This window comes from Podarcis gaigeae, assembly GCF_964106915.1.
Source record: "Podarcis gaigeae genome assembly, chromosome: 12".
Classification (NCBI taxonomy): Eukaryota; Metazoa; Chordata; class Lepidosauria; order Squamata; family Lacertidae; genus Podarcis; species Podarcis gaigeae.
In genome coordinates, this window is record NC_139688.1 from 10,155,484 (window position 1) to 10,170,618 (window position 15,135).

A 15,135-nucleotide genomic window follows, 5' to 3' on the forward strand; every position below is an offset into this window, starting at 1 on the left:
AACTTTTGTTCATATACGGATTCATGCAACATTGTCTGGGGCAAGGGGCAGGAGAAGAGCAAGGTTAAAGTGTCAGATTTCTACAGAGCCCTGGGTGTACATGAACTAGTTGGTCTGGAGACACAGACTTACAAGGGATATGGGGGAGCTGTCCATTTAGGGAAGACTGGCACTAATTCTGGAACACAGTTGCTGAAACCATTGGAGAAGCTTTCCATACAGAAAATAAGGCAAGAAACAAGGAGCTGATGTTGTACCAGCGAGGCAACAACTGAAGGCTCTTGTAGTAGGCCTTGCAGCCCGAACGTTGCTGTTGTATCACCTGGCAAGTCCTGACAGTGGGGAAAAGTCTATTGCCTGGAGGAAATGGCTCCCTCTTACAGCACGAGCATGTCCTTCATTTAATTCCAAAGTCCCTTATTAACTAACTGCACTGGTTTTGGAAGCAAAATGAAGCAAAATACTCCAACTCTGATCTTTCTCCACCAGCAAGTAGACACTGCCTGTATCACTTCTGTGTCTGAATCCCAACAGTTTTCAAAGCACAGTCCCCACTGAGCCTTCCATGGACTTTGGGGTGCTCCAGACCTGCTATATGTGGCCATATGCTTTTTTCCACCTTGTAAAAGTGGTTGTTGAACGCTTGGTGTGAAATATGTTGTAAAAAGTGACAGCTGCACAGCAGTCAAAACACCTTTAGGTGGCAGTATCTTCTAATATTTTAAAACATTAAAAGCTTTTAGTGCCCAGTACACCCCACAATTTCCCAATTACTGAAATAACGACTTGTGAAACTTTTTGCCCCACCACTGATTTTGGAAGTGGTCTCTGCATTTATTTACTAAACTCGAAAAGTCCCCAAGAGGCAAATGTCCCCACTTCCATTCTGAAGTCCCCTGCACTAGCTACACCCATTTTTTTTTTTTAAATAAGACATATCTTCACTACCAAATTATGCACATTTTATATCACTTGCATTTTAATTACTTCTCTCAATGAATCCTGGGAAATGTAGTTGATGAAAGGTTGCAAATTCTTTGCTGGTTCCATAGTACCAGAATTTTGGTGGAAAGAGGGGAAAACTAGTAAACATAGTAGAGTTCATGGATAAGTTCCTGGTTTATAGCATCTACATGTGACACAGGAAATCCATAATTCACATCTTCCAAAGCCAGTCTGTCTAAGAATTTACATTCCACCCTTCTAATGCACCATACAGGGTGGAATTTAATGCTAGTTACAGCCTTCTAAAAGCAGGTCCCAGGAGTGCAACCTGCTAAACGCCTTTCTTTAGTTATGGTCATCTGTACCCCAAACAGCATGTTATCTGTAAATGTATGTCATGGCAGTCTGACAATTCGTTTCATGGGGCATGTGTGGTGAGCAGGAAGGTGCTTCTGGATGATTTGAAGCAGGAAAACTAGACAAGAAAAAACTACAGTCTTCATATCCCACTATAATATTAGGAAACCTGAAACCATGTGGACAGGCAGATCAGGGTTACAAGTCCTTAAGAAAAACAGAGCAAAACATTTAAAACTTCCCTAAACAGGGCTGACTTCAGATGTCTTCTAAATGTCAGATAGTTGTTTATTTCCTTGACATCTGATAGGAAGGCATTCCACTGGGCGGGCGCCACCACCAAGAAGGCCCTCAGGGCCAGAATTCCATTTAGAATGGAGAGCGAGCAGCGGGGAGAGGAGTCGTGCCCCCAAATTTTGGCATTGCACAGGGTGCCACTAAAATCTGAGACCCCAAAGTCTGCCAGCGCCCCCAACCTATTTCCTTATGAGTAACCCCTGTTTGACTCACTAACGCATTGCAACTTGTGCTTGGGATTAAGTGGAGTGAGATCTCAGAACCGCCCCCCCTCCATTGATGCTGTGGCATCAATCCATGTTGCCTGTGCTTTTTGAACTTACCCAGGAGTCAGGCTGGGAGATACATCTTGACAACATTTTATGCCAGCCTTCACCAGCCTGGTGAACCAACACTTTTTTCAGAGTGGAAAGTTTTGTTTGAAAAGCGGTGCTCTTTTTGAAAAACAAAATCTCTCTTTTGCCGCAAAATCCCAAACCCATCCTTTTTTCTTGGCAAGACATTTGCCAAATGAGGGGGATGGGATCAGGCTGGGCACTTTACTGTGGCTTGCCTACTTTAGAGTGGATGCAGAGATGATGCATAATATTACACTACAGATACAATGTCTACTTTGAAGGAGGCAATCAGAGGCAATATGCAGAGCGTAGTCCTTTCCCCCATCTCTCTGTCTCTTGCCAAGAGGTTTGTGCTGCAAAGAAATGAGCTGAACATTTGTATCTGCCCTTTCCTGAAAGATTACTCAAAGGGGGGGGGGTCCAAACCATTTATTGAAAACGGGACTCCTGTTTCGGCATAGGCATAGAACATCTGCCTTTCCCCTGCCCTTTTAATTTATTTCATCGCATGTACGTAGCACTTGATTGTAAAAAACAACCAAACTCAAATCAGTTTAGAAAAAGAACTAAGCGATGAAATTACCAGTTAAAAAGGTTTTTAACACTATCTAAAACTCCCCCCCCCAATTCAAATCAATGATACCCTAAAAAGCAGGTTGAAATGTCAGCATTCTACATATCTGGATTGTTATGTACTGAAGTTCTCACCCTGGGCCAGCTGGGGGATACTGTAGATAGTTTTCACTCAGGTCCACATATGCAAATAAGAGATCGAAAGTGACGTTCAGTGATTGGATAGTTACAGAAAATGGTTACTGTTGCATTCTAGTGGAGCTCTATATAAGCAGGCTGGCTGAACTCTTCAGTTCAGTTCTGTTCTGGCCTGTGAATAAACAAGAGCTGTTTGAAGAATCGCTGTGTCGTCTGATATGTTCACCCACAACTTAACATGGATAGGCTTGCCTAAATAAAAATGTTTTTAGCAGGCACTGAAAAAAGTACAGCGAAGGTGCCAGTGGGCAGGGCGTGCTGCTACACTAAAAAATTGATTTCTTACAATTAGGTTGTACACAAAATAATTGGAAGCTCTCTTTCAATGTATCATAGCTGTGGCCTGTTTTACACACATATGTTCATGTGATCGCTTGTTCTTTGAACGCCTGCTTCCCCTACTACTAGTATTATTATTATTAAGTAGCTTCTGTATGAACAGGAAACACATCTTTCTCTCCTGGAAGCCATTTGCACAAAGAAAATCAAGCCAGATCCTAAGATCCCCTCCCACCGATAAATGCCCAGGTCTTTGCATTTGGAACCTGCAAGCCTTTCATTAGCACATGTTTGATTGTTCTGGAGACACATTGTTTCAGTGGTACTTTTGTTCTTTGAGGGTTTTTTGGGGGCGGGCGGGCGTAAACCATCACAAATGGGCAGGAGAGGCAGGATATAAATGTTTTAAGTGACACCTGATGAATTTAAATGTGATTTTCGATATATGCTTCAAAGGGTTGCTTGATGCTTCTCTTTAATCTGCACCCAGCCTTACCGTATCTCTAAAGGGTCCCTGATGCTTTTCTGACATGCAATAGATTGCTTTCCTTCTCTAAGAGAAGGAAAGACTCACCCCTCCTTGCTGCTTTCTGCTTAAGTAGGTGTTGAGCAAATTACCCCACACTATTCTAGCATGCATTAGGCCATTAAAGAGCTGAGCATTCCTTTTGTAACCAAATGATTTCACCATGCGTTTGTATTTGCCATTTCCTGTTACTCTTTAAAGTGAGTTCCTGTTACCCTGTACTTAAAATGGTTTATATGCAGATGTGTAACTTCTGCGAATGAACATAATGCGTATCTAAATCAATTCATTGGGGTAATAATAATAATAATAAGTGATCAAATCACATTCTGTACATTAGTAATACTAAGAACAATTTCCATTTAAGATCTATTATCCTTTTTTGCAATCAGATTAATTTTTTTTTTTTGGTCAAGTCACCTTGATATTGCTTTCTTAATTTTGATTCTCAGAGCTCTTAAGTTAAATCACCAAGTTGAGCAGAATAAAGAAGGGTACTGTTTTCAATGGATGGTAATGGAGAGCAAAGTATGTCCCACAATTCATAATGTGTCTTATTTTAGGGAGTTTATTACTGAAGGTAGCTTGTCATTTTCTGATGAAACCAGTTAGCTTTGTAAAAAAAAAAAAAAAGATTCCACACCACTGTGATTGGTTATTGTTGTTATTGTTTCTCTTTTACCTTCCTCATCGTTGGAGAGGAAATAGGACCCCCATCCTCTTCTCCCTTACTGGACGAAGAACCTGATAAATTGCTATATATAGTTACCTTCCAGTTATTCTAAGAAACTTCCCATGACATAGTTTATTGAAGTTAAGTAGACTAGAAGAAGTGAAGCAGAGAGACGTATCACATGCAGGTGTTTCCCACCTGTGGGGATCAGAAAGGTAAAGGTAAAGGTACCCCTGCCCGTACGGGCCAGTCTTGCCAGACTCTAGGGTTGTGCGCTCATCTCACTCTATAGGCCGGGAGCCAGCGCTGTCCGCAGACACTTCCGGGTCACGTGGCCAGCGTGACAAGCTGCATCTGGCGAGCCAGCGCAGCACACAGAACGCCGTTTACCTTCCCGCTGGTAAGCGATCCCTATTTATCTACTTGTACCCGGGGGTGCTTTCGAACTGCTAGGTTGGCAGGCGCTGGGACCGAACGACGGGAGCGCACCCCGCCGCAGGCATTCGAACCGCTGACCATGCGATCGGCAAGTCCTAGGCGCTGAGGTTTTACCCACAGCGCCACCCACGTCCCTGGGGACCAGAAAACTGCCTGCTAAAAGAACAATTACAGATGCTGCTAAAACTTTTATAATCTCTGACACATTTACAGAGTCCTATGGGCGAGGAATCCATTCATTCATTCATTCATTCAGCATCACTCCTAGTTTAGATGGGGGTGCCCTGCATTGATTTGGAAGTGGTTTCCATATTGGCCAGGCCATCCTTTCTGCAGGAACAAGACAAGTAGTACTTGCAATGGCATTATTTTGAGAGGCTCTTATGAGCCTGAAACATGATCCTCAGGATCCCCTGCAAACTTGCAGAGGATTCCGGGGACATCCTTCCAGTTTGGGGTGGACCAACTTATTTGAACATATGTTTGGAATGCATTTGCCAGTTGCCTGGCAACTCAGCTCAGCCGTCGAGTGAAACTATCAGCAGAGGCCCTTAGAGAAATTAAGAGACACGTGGGTTCTGACTGGGGACTTGCTGGATAGAAGACTCATAGGGAATATAAGAAGCTGCCTCATACCATGGGCAGAGCCAGGGGAGTGCAGGGGAGGTAGCTGTTACGATAATGAAGCAATGCTGCTGCAAAGTCCTAGCTTGAAGTGTAAACATGATGGGAATGTTGGGACTGCTGTGGGAACAGAGGGGCAGTCATTTCACAGTGCGCAGCACCGGAATTACCTCAGAGTGTAATATGAGCTGTACAGGATGTACAGGAAGTTTTAGTCACAACACTGCTGGAGTATGGAGAGAGCAGTCATGTTTTTGTAACGCTGCAAAGACAGAAATAAAAGCATGTAAATACGTTTCTGTCTATCTCTTTCCCCTGCCTGGGGGAGGCAGGAAAGAGGGGTGTGTTCTCACGTTTGAGAAGAATCGCCGATTGAGACCTTGCCTGCGTCTGCTGGGGAATGCAGTCAGGGAGGTCAACAGGGAATCAAGCTGGGTGCCTGGACTGCTGCCAGCTTCTCATGAGAAGGGCTTGAATTTCCAACAGTAGCTGCCCCCCTAAATCAAGTAAATAAATAAAAATATTTAACTAACTGACCATTTGTGTTGCAGATAACTCAGTCCCCCCACCCCCAACATAAATCCTGGCTACACCCATGCCTCAAACTGGCCTCTCTCTCTCTGGCATTTGTTTGCCACACCATAAGGCAAAGTACTCCGAATGCTTCCATATCTTAAGCAAAAACCTAAGTTATTGAGAAGGACTGGGAGAACAAAAAGAGTATTCACCTGGCACTAAACAAACCACAACAAAAGGACCAGGCAAGACTCTTATAGAAGGAAATCCCATAACTGGGGTGCCAATACTGAAAAGGCCCTCTCCTTTTCTTTTGGCACGGGCACTCTGAGCACAGCCTCTGAAAAGGATCCTAAGGTTCAGGTACGTACGTGTGGGAGAAGGTAGTCTTTCAGGTAATCTGGTCCCAAGCTGCTTACAGGTTTAAAGGTGAAGACCAGCACTCTAACTTGGGCCCAGAAATGGAATGGAAGCAGTGCAGCTGAGAAAGCAGAAGTATAATATGGTCAAACTGCCCAGTCCCATAGAATAATCTTGCAGCTCTATTCTGGATCAAATGCAGTTCCTGGACTATTTTTGAAGGCAGACCATACGCATATATTGAAGTTGTGTGAAAGGGAAGTATTGGCTATTCAGCACCTGACTATCTACCTGACATCTACCTATTTTGCCTCTCTGGGGTCTCAGGCAAATGTCTGTCCCATCAACTCCTACCTGATTCTTTTAACCAAGGATGTAAGAAATTTAGCTCAGGACCTTCTGTCTGCACTGCTACATAGTCCACACCACACATTACATAGCAGAGACGTAATTTGGATGCTCCAGGGCTTAGCAAACCCTTAATTAGCTAGCAGCAGCACAGCTAAGGAAGATGTGTCTTCAGTCTTTCCCCCAAGTCATTTTGGCAGCAGGAGAGGGCTGTTGCTTTTTGTGCCTTGTTGGTGTGATCCCCACCTTGGTCTGATCTAGAAGGCCTTTTCTTATGCTCTTACTTTTCTTGTGTTTGCGTTTGAGAAACCCTGCACTTTCAGAAACATCTGGAAAGGCTTTATCTCTGATAGAACTCCATAGCTTCCTTCGTACGGGTTTTGCTGTAAATAGCCGTGCATTAGTTTTAATGAGCACTGCTCTTTGCAAGCAGTAAGCATATATACAATACTGAAAGGTTTCCCATCTTTAAGAATTAATTCCTCTATCAAATGTCCATTACCATCCATTCAGTATTTACTTTGTCCATTTCGTTTAAGCTGCTCTCTGTGCCATATCTACCCCCAAAGGGAATTGCTTAGCCTCTTAGAGTCATTTCTCTGTTCCTGCATTCTGCAAACTCAACCCAAAATGTCTTACTCTCTCTTTTTGTTGGAGTGGTAGAGGACAACAGTTGGCTCATCTCCGTTGTCCAAAGATCAGCATTATTAATATTTGTAGTTCCCTGTTCTCAGATATGTGCTCCTCAGGTTTACCTAGATTGTCTCCTTCAATTTGTGTCTACTTGTACTCTCATTTCATCAGCAGACTCCCTGCTCTGTAAATTCTGCCATCTAACATTTAGCACAGAGCATGCAAGACAGGACTTTTCTGGCTGTGGCACCTCAATTGTGAAATGCACTGCCTCTGAGGCTCACTTGGCTCTACCACTGTTTGAGTTGTGAATGGTGAAAATATGCAAGGCTTTTGGAAAATTGTTGTAAATTGGAAACTATACAGCCTGTTGTTGTTCTTTTTCCTGCTCGCCACCTTATTACTGTGGTTCTTCAATACTCTCATTGCAATATGACACCATGCGACCATACCTTCATTTTTACACTTTGAAAGTTATTCTGTTCAGGCTGTGATTGCTGTGCTAAACCTTCACTCAATTCCATGCACAAAACCCCCATAAGAATGCCAGTATCTGGCATCAATTGGAAGTATGGAGGGGGTGGTTACATCACAAAGAAGCAAATCTAATTGAGCACATTGCCAGCACCACAGTGCAACAAAAGCAGGACCAAAAAAACCATCGCCACCCAACTCCTAGCACCAATTGCTAATGAAGCAGTACAACTGCCTTGAAGCTTTTGCAAGTATTGAATGCAGGCAGGGCCAGCCCAATACATTTTGGCACCTGAGGCAAACCACAAAATGGCTCCCCCTCTCTGCCGGGCAAGGGTGAGTGAAGATCTACGTCAGGGAGCAGGGGAAGAATAAAGAACCACATTGGGATCTGCTTTCTCTGGGCTTCTGCTGCTTGAGGTGATCATCCCACCTTGCCTCATGGGCGAGCCAGTCCTGAATGTAGGATCACATATAAGCACCCTAATAACACCAACAACACAAATAATCATGAAAGCACAATAAAAGGGATGTATAGAGGGAACCTTAATATTTCTTCCATTGACTATTACACGTGCTCCTTGTTCTTCCTCCCTTAAGAACTCAGCACAACATACAGAGATTGTTCTATTTTACCTTATAATAACAACCTTGTGAAAGTCACTACCGTGGTACCACAGGTTAAGTATTCGTTCCGGTTAATTTGTTCCGGAGGTCCATTCTTAACCTGAAACTGTTCTTAACCGGAAGCACCACTTTAGCTATTGGGCCCTCCGCTGCTGCCGGGCCGCCGGAGCACAATTTCTGTTCTCATCCTGAAGCAAAGTTCTTAACCCAAGGTACTATTTCTGGGTTCGCAGAGTCTGTAACCTGAAGCATATGTAACCTGAAGCGTATGTAACCAGAGGTACCACTGTACATCATTTTTGATTGGGGATTTCAACCTGGGCTACCCTAGTCCAAATCTAACCACCATATTGGCTATCCAGTCATCCAGTTTTCTGCATTGTTGCTACCCATTTGGAACACTGGGTAGTGTTTTTCTGCAGGGACTGAATTAGAGGAGTCACCTAAAGAGTGCTGAGCCACACACCCCTCTGAACCATAGTTTTCTCTCATTTTTGTACTGAACTGCAAACTCATGGGGTAATTGCAATGAGAAGCCAATTTTATGCAGGAGGGAAAAATCCGCAGAGAACTTCTCCAAAGAAGTTCTTTAGACCTGTCCCTTATTCAAAGTCCTATATTCATTATTCCTTTTCCTCAAGTCAAAAACACTTGCAGAGATAATTATCCAGCCAATCATGCAATCAATGCACCATCAGGCAATTGCCCAGTTTGTCATTACCTGATTATAATCACTTTCCAAGTATGGATGCAGGAACAATTAACAGCCAGTTTTCTTCCAAAGTCTCAATTCCCAAACATGCAGACAAAAATAGTCCCATGGAGTACTCCTTCTTGTTGTAGCAACATAAGCCATAGCAAACTGGCAGTGGAATCATGAGAACAGCATCAGTCCACATGCTTGTGTGTCGGAATTGAAACACACAAAGCTTCATTCTGCTATTAATCTTTCAGGCTGAATACTTTAACCTAAGACTGCCAGAATTTTAGGGTTCTAGATTCAGGTAGGTAGCCATGTTGGTCTGACGCAGTCGAAATATATAAAGAAATAAAAAAATGTCCAGTAGCACCTTAGAGACCAACTAGGTTTGTTCTTGCTATAAGCTTTCGTGTGCATGTATAAACTAGAAAGCTTATACCAAGAACAAACTTAGTTGGTCTCTAAGGTGCTAGGGGACAATTTTTTAAAGAATTTCTGGGGTCAGTTCAAATCAGCAATTGCTTACTAAAAACGTGTTCAGATTAGTTCAGAGGGGCTCAAGCCCCACCAATTTGCCTAGAACTGTGATCTCGGTCATCTAGCACACAATCTGCAACGAAAAATCCTTGAGTTCATTTGCAGCTTTCTAGTTTAGGAAAACAAGATTAATTAAGGGAAGTGACAGTGGTATATATAAATGGTGTGGAAGAGAAACTAGATAGGGAAAAGTGTATCTTCCTCCCTCATAATGCTAGAAGTTGGGGCCATCTGATGAAACTGAATGATAAAGGATTAAGGACCTACAAAAGAAGTACTTCTTGCACACAGGACATAGCTAAACTATGGAATAGATGCACAGATTCAAAAGCCGGTCAAGTTATTTTGATACCTCATGAGAAGAGAAGACTCCCTGGAAAAGACCCTGATGTTGGGAAAGATGGAGGGCACAAGGAGAAGGGGACAACAGAGGACGAGATGGTTAGACAGTGTTCTCAAAGCTATCAGCATGAGTTTGACCAAACTGCGGGAGGCAGTGGAAGACAGGAGTGCCTGGCATGCTCTGGTCCATGGGGTCACGAAGAGTCGGACACGACTAAACAACAACAAAAAGGCAGAAAATCCCACAAGTACCTCTCCCCTTCCTGACACGAAATGTATGACAATCATAAATGAAGCAACTAATAATTCACTACCCCTTTCATTACACCACAAAAACAACTGTATGGAGAAACCTTCCCCCTACACCTAACTAGGGCTGGCCCAGATAAGGCAACTTCTTATGTCCAGGCACACTGTAGGATCTTACGGCTTGGAACTATTCTTCTATAGCCACCCAGAAGTCAGATTAAAAATTTGGGTAGCTAGAACTACACCGTGAAAGGGAGCAAACTGAGTTTGGCCAAGGAGTCATTTGATTGGTCTGAATGTGCTGCCTCTTCTGTTGTTGTTTAGTCGTGTCTGACTCTTCGTGACCCCATGGACCAGAGCACGCCAGGCCCTCCTGTCTTCCACTGCCTCCCGCAGTTTAGTCAAACTCATGCTGGTAGCTTAGAGAACACTGTCCAACCATCTCGTACTCTGTCATCCCCTTCTCCTTGTGCCCTTCATCTTTCCCAACATCAGGGTCTTTTCCAGGGAGTCTTCTCTTCTCATGAGGTGGCCAAAGTATTGGAGTCTCAGCTTCAGGATCTGTCCCTCCAGTGAGCACTCAGGGTTGATTTTCTTCAGAATGCATAGGTTTGATCTTCTTGCTGTCCATCGAACTCTCAAGAGTCTCCTCCAGCACCATAATTCAAAAGCATCAATTCTTCGGCGATCAGCCTTCTTTATGGTCCAGCTCTCACTTCTATACATCACTACTGGAAAACCATAGCTCTTCTAGGTGCTCTTAATTTGACATAACATAAGCCAAGACAATGATGCCAAGTGGCTGAGTAAATCTATCTCAATGCTGTGTGGATTACGGTAATTTAGCAGCATGGTCGAGGTTTCCCCAAAGCTTTCCTGGAGCATCAGTCCAATCTACCCTACAACAATACCTGTAGAGAAAGTGTGGTGCAGTGGCCAAAGTGTTGGACTTTGACTGCAGGGAACAGGGTTCAAACTTCTTCTAGTCTTTGAAGCTGGCTAACCTTGAATAACCCACTGTCCTCAGCTTCACCTCCTTCACAGGGCAGTCATGAAAATAGGATGAGACAAATCTGGGTACCTCTCACCTCTTTGGAAAGCCAGGAGTCAGATGTGAAAAATATATCCAGAAGTATTTCTTCATAGCACCAATTATCATTATTGATAGTGGGGTGGCCCCATGCATGCATGATGCCCAGAGCAACTGCCCCCATTGTTCCTCCCCAAGAGACTGGTCTTCATCTTCAACCACAATGAACCCTAAGCAAATGCAGCCAGTTCAATATTTTCACTCCCATTCTCCTTTTTCCTCTTCACCCCATACTATTAGAATTTAGACCCACATTATCCTGTAAAGTCCAATGCATAGCAATGGTGAAGACTCATTTGCCCAGTCAGGGATCCTAGAGTCTTATCTAAAGTGGTTGATGATGCAGTTTAGTATCCCAGCTCAATCATCCTCCCTTGAGTGTTTGCTGACCTGAATAATGAATCCCAAGGCTCTGTGATCCCATTTCTTTCCCTCACATCCCCAGATTACTGTGTACTTGCTATGAAACTGTAAGTTTTGTTCAACTTTGCCAAATGGCCAATTCGCACAACTGGTTAGTGTTTTCCCCTTATCTGCTAGATGTTCCACGGTCCACACTGCCATGCTTAGTTTTCTTTAGAGGAGAGAGTACAGTGGAAATGTAAGGAGTTAGCAAGGACAAACTTTCTAAGGCACATAATCTTTCTGATCTTCTGTTCTCCTTTTCTTGAACGTTGACACCTTGCACTGTCTTCTTTCCTCTTCTTGCACCCTGGTTCACCAATGGAAGGGAGTCCAGTACAAGATATTGTGAATTACCTACTGTGAATTTGCTTTGTTAAATTCATTTAACATGGTAGGTGGGTGATATAAAGAGATTTTTTTGTGGCTCTTGTGCATGCCTGCATGACTTTCTTTTGTTACCTGTTACCTGGGAGCCAGTGTGGTGTAGTGGTTAAGAGCGGTGGGCTCGTAATCTGGTGAACCGGGTTCGTGTCTCTGCTGCTCCACCTGCAGCTGCTGGGTGACCTTGGGCCAGTCACACTTCTCTGAAGTCTCTCAGCCTCACTCACCTCACAGAGTGTTTGTTGTGGGGGAGGAAGGGAAAGGAGAATGTTAGCCGCTTTGAGACTCCTGAAGGGGAGTAAAAGGCGGGATATCAAATCCAAACTCCTCCTCCTCTTCTTCTTCTTCTTCTTCTTCTTCTTCTTCTTCTTCTTCTTCTTCTTCTTCTTCTTCTTCTTCTAATTTGCCCTGAGCTTTGGGAATGATTTGTTGAATGGTGCAGGAATCTGAAGCTGGTGAGATCCCAACTGTGTTGAAGCTCAGTGCTTATCCCATTGGATCCAGGGTGTAGAATTCTGAAACATTTCAAAAATTCCAAAACCGTGCTTTCTTTTGAGCTTGCCTGTTCTTCTAAAATAAACACTTTAAAAAAGATCCATTGGCGCACGGTGTATAGCTCCATCAGAAAAGAGTCTCGCTCTCTACAGGGCTAAAAGAATGTCTCCAAGGAAGAGCCAAAGAGGAGCCTTCCCAACTCTGCTTACTCAGGTTACAGTTTTCCCCAGGAGAATGTGCAAAACCGCATTAGCCACTTTCAGCATCTAAACAAACACTCACTCTTCCCTCCCTTTCTCAACACACACCCCACAGACAAATGACTCTCTCTCTCTCTCTCTCAAACTGAGCTCTGACACCGTGGAGAAGAAATTGCTCAAAGAAAAAATGGTAAAAGCGTTGCAGCAACAATGAATGGGATTTTTCTCATCGTTGGGAGACACTGGGATGAAATTGGTGTCCATTTGGACTTAAGTAAAGCCTAGAGACCTCATTTAGAAAGCCAGGAAAAACATGTAAGTCTCTTTTGTGGTTTATAATTTCCCTCCTTTCCCCAAGAGGGAGAGGGGATGTTTAGCACCAAGAACATTTTCGCATCTTGGCGCATTTTTGATAACCAAAGCTCTTTTTAGATTCATCTGGGGTGAATTCTTTATTTTCTTTTAAAAAAACCCACCAACTGTAAAAACTTCATTGTTTCATGGAGGAAAAGAGGGAGAATCATAATTTGCTTTTGAATATAGTGTTATTGATTTCCAGTTCCTTGGGGTTGAATTAAGGTTTGGAATGAATGTAATTTCCTTTATGGGTGAGAGGTAATCAACTAAATTAATTAACTTATCGCTAGAATTTGGGAATCTGATACTACCGGGTCAATAAATGGATTGACCTAACAACCCAGAAAATGTTCATTATACATACCTATCAAACAGTAGATTATTATTAATATTATTAAAATGGGTTTATTTCAGGAGACAATGAGATTGAAAGGCGGTGTGAAAGGTTAGAATCTTATTTAAATGTGTAACTCATAAAGTATGGATGTGGTTCTAGTATTAACAAGAGTAAGAATGAATTTTTGCATGCTCTCTAGCTCTTCAAAGCATCTCTTCTTCTAAAAAAGAAATGAAACAATCACAACTTCATAGTATTCCATGTGTAGTTGCACCATAGATAAGCTATTAGGACAATTGCACTTACATTTTCATCAGTTGTCTAATAATTCCTAGCATAGAGTATGGTTTTTCTATTGCCAGTATTTATTGGGTGACATTATCTATGAGCCTCTACTATGAACCCAATGTATTGATCGTAGATGGCTACAATCAGTTCCAACCTAACTGATGTATGTGTGAACTTAGATATTCTCTTCCAGAGTTATGCAATCTCTTTGAGTGAATCTTCTTTGCTGTTCGGTTGTACGGTCACACTGTTTGGAGAGATTCTTTTGGGACTCTTCATAGTATTCTTGGGCTTACACCAAATTGAATGTTATTATCTGTAAAACTGGCTAACTCGTGGGTGAACTCTCAACTCCAAATTGTTTAGGAATATGTTTTATATCACCACGCCTCATATAAAATCTTTTGCTTCTCTCCACTGTGAACAATCTGTTTAACCACATTTTCTGCTTCAAGCTTTATAACCAGTTATTGATCCCTAAGAGAAGAGGATCTCTTATGCTATGACTGTTAAATTTTCTTAAGAATTTTTGCAAGGGATTTTTTTTTTTTACATTTCCCTCCCCAAAATCAAAGTGTATGCTGTCTGTTGGAGCACACATAGAATTCTAGGTTGATGAGGCAGGATTTCCTTTTCATTTACTTAAAAACACACTGGAAGGAGACTATACCAGCAGAACACATAACTAGCAGAATGAAACAGCAATGCAGTTGTTTGCCGATGCCCCATTGATCCTTTTTGGCAAGGATTTAATTAACACATTTTTTGATATGTGTTATGAGCAGCGGCACATGAGACATCCTGGCAATGGCGGCGCTGAGTTTATCTGGAAAGGTATGGTGTCAGGTGAGATGGTGGCATAGGAGCTCAGGGGTGGTGGCCCCCAGGTCACCACTACCAGCCCTGCTGGGAGGATGCCTCTGCCCACCCCCTCCCAAAGCCACTGCTGGTTACAGCCTTAACAATGCTTCCTATTGCTTTGAGATAATGCACAATTGGCTGTGAACTTTGGATATACTGTTTGAGCACAATGGCTTAACCAGGGCTTTTGTAAATGAGAATGTTGGTGAGAAATATAAATTTGATAAAGAGGTGTCTATAGCCAAAAATAACAATACTAGAAAAGCCATTAATCTTAACAGCAAAGAAGAAATAAGAATAAGTTCACGATCTGTTTACCGAATGACAATGAGACATTCCTAAATTTCAGGGAGTCAGCATCTAATGCCTTCTGGGTCAAATTCAGCCGGCAGATGGTACCAAGTGCAACAACAGTTAACTTATGTTCCCTCTTCTCCTTGAGCTTTTGCACGAATCAGGCAGCAAGAGAGGGGCAAAGGAATTATAGGTGTAATTATAGGGCATTGCCAGCACATTTCACTGTGAGAATTTGAGTTTGGGGCTCTTGGCTTATCAGCCTTAACAGCTTCTTCGTAACGTTCTTTATCAGCAAGATAGTTGTGAAACAATGTGCAACTGCCACATGAATGATAGAACAAGAATTGTTCAAATTTCAACTGCTGAGAGTTGAGTAAGCTAGAGATGATA

At 42.8% G+C, this 15,135-nt stretch overlaps 1 protein-coding gene and 1 long non-coding RNA gene across 2 annotated transcripts in view; one reads left to right on the forward strand and one right to left on the reverse strand.

Moving 5' to 3' along the window:
* Positions 1 to 15,135, forward strand: part of LOC310827694 (uncharacterized protein) — a 940,809-nt gene that overhangs the window by 379,135 nt on the left and 546,539 nt on the right. The window lies entirely within an intron of this gene.
* The window catches only part of LOC310827895, a 40,818-nt gene that overhangs the window by 10,775 nt on the left and 14,908 nt on the right, over positions 1 to 15,135 (reverse strand). The gene's annotated exons all lie outside the window — the stretch shown is intronic.